Source organism: Manis javanica, chromosome 13 (genome assembly GCF_040802235.1).
Source record: "Manis javanica isolate MJ-LG chromosome 13, MJ_LKY, whole genome shotgun sequence".
NCBI classification, from domain to species: Eukaryota; Metazoa; Chordata; class Mammalia; order Pholidota; family Manidae; genus Manis; species Manis javanica.
The window spans coordinates 72,622,400-72,627,933 of NC_133168.1; positions in this window are offsets into that span (position 1 = coordinate 72,622,400).

Sequence of the window (5,534 nt, forward strand, 5' to 3'; positions counted from 1 at the left end):
TGACAACAAGCTAGATAGCATAAACAAAACTATTTATAATATGCTGCGTGAGAGAGGTGGGAACATCTAATTCTTCCTTTGCATTCCCAGTTTGGCTAACTGCTCAACACAAGAGACCACCTTTTGGCCTGTCTCAGCTTTTGTCATGCCTCCTACACTGAGCTTAGTCATTCCTATCTTTTGATTTAAAGTAAGAGACATGAGAGTCATCCTTTCACTTGAACACTTAGAAGCTATGGTTACTATGGGCTACATTTCAGTACTGTTGTGTCTCAGAGTATAGGGAGGCCCTTCTTAGAGGGAGAGAGACGGGGAAACAACTGGTCAGTGGAGCAGTCAGAACACACACATTTATTAAGTTCACATCATAGATCACTGCAGATCACCATAACAAATACAAGTTTAATTTAAAGTTTGAAATTTATGAGAATTACCAAAATGTGACAGAATGTGAGGAAATGCTGTTAGAATATGGTGCCAATAGACTTGCTCAATGTCAGGTTGCCCGCAAACCTTCAATTTGTAAAAAAACACAGTATCTGAAATGAGCAATAAAGCAAAATGCAATAAAACAAGGTACGCCTGTACATGCTTTTCAAGTGCACATGCAACATTCACTACAATAGAGCATATGCTGTCTCCTAAAGCAAGGCTCACTAAATTTTTAAGGATAGAAAAAAAAAGAAAATGTAAATTAAAAATACCAAGAATGAAAAAGGGAATATGGTTATGGATCCTACAGGCATTGAAAGCTTAATAAAGAAAACTGCAAAGAACTTTATACCAATTAGTTTGAAAAAACTTAGATTAAATGTACAAATTCCTTGAAAAATACAATTTATCAAAACCAACACAAGGTAAAATAGGAAAGCTGAACATCCCTAAAATTGTATATATTTTTTAAATGGAGCATTTAATCAAAAATCTTCCCACAAATAAAACTCCAGGCCCAGTAGAAATTCTATAAAACATTTAAGGAAGAAATAATTCCCATCTTACACAAACTCTCTGAGAAAATAGTAGAGCAGAAAACACTTCTCAACTCATTTTATGAGGTCTACATAACCCTGTCATCAAACCTGGACAAATATTATAAGAACAATTATCAACCAAAATCTCTCATGAGAATAGACACAAAAATCCATACAGAATATTACCCAATAGAACCTAGCAATCTGTGTAATACAGATATCTGTCACTAACTGTATATAGATATAGAAATACAAATATATAAAATAAGGAATATATAATGATAGTATATCATGGCCACTTGACCAAGTTTTACTTCAATGTTAAGAAATCAATGAATGTAACTCATAACTCACTATATTAACAGTACAGGAGAAAAACTATATGACTATCAAATATATGCTGAAAAAGTAGTTAACAAAATTTAATACTCATTCATGATAAAAACTCTCCACAAACTAGGAAAATATGGGACCGTCCTCAATCTGCTAAGCACATCTATAAGAATAACTACAATTAATATATAGCAAAAAAACTGAATGCTTTCCCCCTAAAATTGGGAACAAGGCAAGAATATCCACTTTTACCATTTCTATTCAACATTGTACTGAAAGTCCTAGCCAGTACAGTAAGTCTAAAAAAAAGAAATAACAGGCATGCAGATTGGAAAGGAAGAAGTAAAACTGTTCCATGTGCGTAGACAGCACGATTGTGTATGCTGAAAACCTTATGAAATCTGAAAAAAAGACAACTAATAATTAAATTTAGCAAATTTATAGGATAATAGATCAATAAACAAAAATCAGTTTTTTCTGTTTATTAGCAATGAAAAATTAGAAAAACCATTAAAAATAGCATTAAAAATATCAAATACTTAGGGAATAGATCCATACATGTATCTCAGTTTCCATACCCATGAAGTGAATGAAGATGATAGCAGTTCCTCCCTTATAAACCTCACTTGTGAAGTTTAAATGAATAGTTTTATCAACTCTTAGAATTCTTCCAGGCAGGTCATGAGTCCTATCTATGTAAATGCTAACCAAAATCTCAATGTACACATCACTTATAAGGCAAATGGAAGCTGTGATACAGATTTTTAAAAATCCACGGGGGAAATCTTTCCCCTACTCCAAAAAAAGAAATTTGTGGCTTATTGAAAATGCGACACTGTGTTACATCTGTTAAAAATGTGCATCTTGACCGGGAGTCTGACATCACGGTACTGAGTAAGTTATTCCAGTAGGAGGAGCTCTGACCAAGTGTTTTAAAAGCACAGACAAGCTATTGTCTTCAGTTTGGGGATCCAGACCTTCCATGCCCTAGAATTTGTCCTTCCTTTGCTCCCTGTATTGGGTCAGTGAAATAAAATGCTGCCACAAGCAATATTTTTTGTCCTGAGAAATAGTACATTGGAATAAATGAATTTGATTTGGGTTTCAGACCTAATTTCTACCAGAGAAATAATGCATTCATCTTGTATTGGCAAAAAAAAGTATTATTTCCTACTTCATGAACATACATTTTGAGATTACAAACAGTGTCTTTATATATTTTTTCCTTCTTGGGACCATGGTATAAAAGGATTTAAAAGGGCTTTCTTGGCCTCAGACCTCAAATTTACCCTTATGCTTGCATACTCCCTTCACTGTTAAAAAAAAAGGCCACACACAGAGACTCCAGAGAGCCATGTATTTTTCAGCAAGGACCATTTTTGTTGTGTTTTAACTTTTATTAAATTCAAAACGTTTTTCCTATTTTCTTTTGACCTCCTTCCTTATCTATATAGACTTTAAAAGTGTGTTTTGTTTTTATTGAAGTATATTTGACAATTAAAAATCACACATTTAAGGTGTAAAATTTGATGACTTGATACACATTGTAAAAAAGTTACCACATTTGAGCTAATTAACATATCCATCTCTTTAGATAGTTGCTACTTTTGCAAGAGCCATTTTAAATAAGTTTAATTATCACAGGGAAAGAGTATTCCAGAATAAAATCCCAAATCAACCTCAATGTCGTATTATGTGGACCACACATATAGCTTTGTTCCTAAAGCTTATTGCATGGTGCTAGCTAGCATTATGAGTTTTTACATTTTTGTCATTTATCTCATAGTTGCCCTTGAAGAGCTTCATTTAAAATCAAATCAACAAAAGGGGACATGTCTCACTAATTTCAGATTGCTAAGCAACTAGTCTACTTCTCCACAGCATCGCTTCTATTGCTCAGGAGATACAGGATGGTCAACATACTTTTTAACACACACACACACACACACACACACACACACACACTCATTTCTAGGAAAGCTACCCGATCTGTGGACTTCCGGTTGTCTTATTTCTCCAAGCCAACTTCCTATTCTATCTTTCAGTCTTATTTAGACAAATAAAATTAATATTTAGAATTCTGCTTTAGAGAAATGAGTGTCAATATATATTTTCTCATCTGAAACTTTTCATATAAGATTGAAGCTTTTCTTAAAACTAATATCAAAAACAAGTATTTTTTTTACTGTATGTGTTTTAGGGTTGCAAGGGTAGAACTCCAGAAGTTGATGATTTCCTGTAGGGTACCTTGCCTATAATTATATGTACTTAATTTATAATGATTACTTTGGTATATGTTCTGAAAACCATTTATAGACACAGATTTCTCATTTATTTTTGCTTCTTAAAATAATAATTTAAAAATCTAGAAATAATACTCTTTATTAAAGGAACTAGAGAATCCTTAGCTAGTATATCTAATTAATCTTCATTTAAAAGATCAAAGAATATCAAGAAAAAACTAGCCTAATCACCTTTCCAAGTTGAACTTTATCGTATCTCATACTCCTGCCAAGTAGTGTCCAGTCTATTTATCCTTTAATACCTCCAGTTTTTCCTTTACTTAAAATATCCAGAAGTAAATACTAAACATGTGGACCTTTCCCACAAATGTTTAGTGTTTAGTGTTATTTTATTCCAGACTATTACAGCTTTCACATGAACACTTAGTTTATTCACCTATCATCCAGCCAGCCAGCTGTTGATTTGTTTATTCCTTCATTCAACCAGTCATCACATATTTAATAACTACCTGTCACTGTTGTAGGTACTAGAAGTGGGGATACAATAGTAAACATGAGACTTGCTTTTTTTCTCCTAAGGTCAAAACTTTTCTGATGCATACTTAGAGCTACAATACTTCAAGATAGTTTAGCATCTATGTTAACATTAGCTACAGTTTTCAGAGGCCTAACAAAATGAAATCTATTTTGTACTCCTTTGGCAGTCCCATGTAGGCATTTCCTTGTTGGTGGTCAGCGCCCCATCGGAACTGATTCAGAAATCCCAGCCCTTTCCATCTGGTGGCTTTGTTCCCTGAGGTCTCAAGTTCTTTGTGTCTAGCTGACTGACAGGGGGAAGACAGGATGGAGAAGCACACCCATTTCTGTAGTGCCTTGGCCAGAAGTGACACATATTACTTCTCACAGCCACATGGCCCCTCCTATGTGGAGCAGAGGGCTGGGAAATGTCATCCCTGACTGGGCAGAGACTTCCTACTTAAAACTCTATCAGATAGAGGGGCTTTGGGTAAACAATAAGCCATCTCTGTAACAATATCCCAAACTGTTGCCTTACTTTGTAGCTGTGAGTAAAATTACTACAGAGTAGGTAAATCATGGCTAAGATAGATCTCTTCTATAGGCTGATATTTAATTTATACTTAAATCCTTAAATCTTTCAGAGATTCTCTTCCTCTACATAGTTTTTTATATAATAAAAGTTAATGCATATCTAATAAGATTCTCTTTGAAACAATAATTATATAGTTATGACTTGATATTGCTATACATTAGATTTATTGGTAACATCACTCTCAATAACACACAATCATTTCTACAAAAGCTACCCAATCTGGTAAGATTCCTCAAGGGAGGAACAATCTAAGACAGGCACAGTTGCAGGGGGGCCATCAGGTGAGAAATTGGGGATCAACAGAGGTGAGGCTTAGAACCTCATCCCCCCCTGTTTTGAGAGAAATCTTCTACATCCGTGGATGTTTTGTTGCCCTTGTCTAGCCTGGATTAACACATAGTCTACAGGCACACACCTGATCATCTACATTTACTCTCTTACAACACTAAACTATGTTTTCTACCTTTATCTTGCATCTACCTACCACTTCAGCATTTTATTTAAAAAAAATAATAATAATAATAAGGGAGAAATGTGGGATTCACATATAAATCAAGTATAAAAATCAAACAAACAAAAAAAAAGCTACCCAATCTGTAGACTTCCTGTTGTCTTATTTCCCCAAGCCAACTTCCTATTCTATCTTTTGGTCTTATTTAGACAAATCAGAGTCTGATTCTCAGAATCTGCAAACCTAAAATTGCTTACACAAGAAGGGGATTTATCATCTCAGAGTAAAAGTTACAAGATAGTGAAGGTATATAGAATACCTTGAAGTTTAACCAACATGGGTTTGAACTGTGCATATTACACATGGATTTTTTTCAATAAATACATTGGAAATTTTTTTTTCAGAGATTTGCAACAATTTGAAAA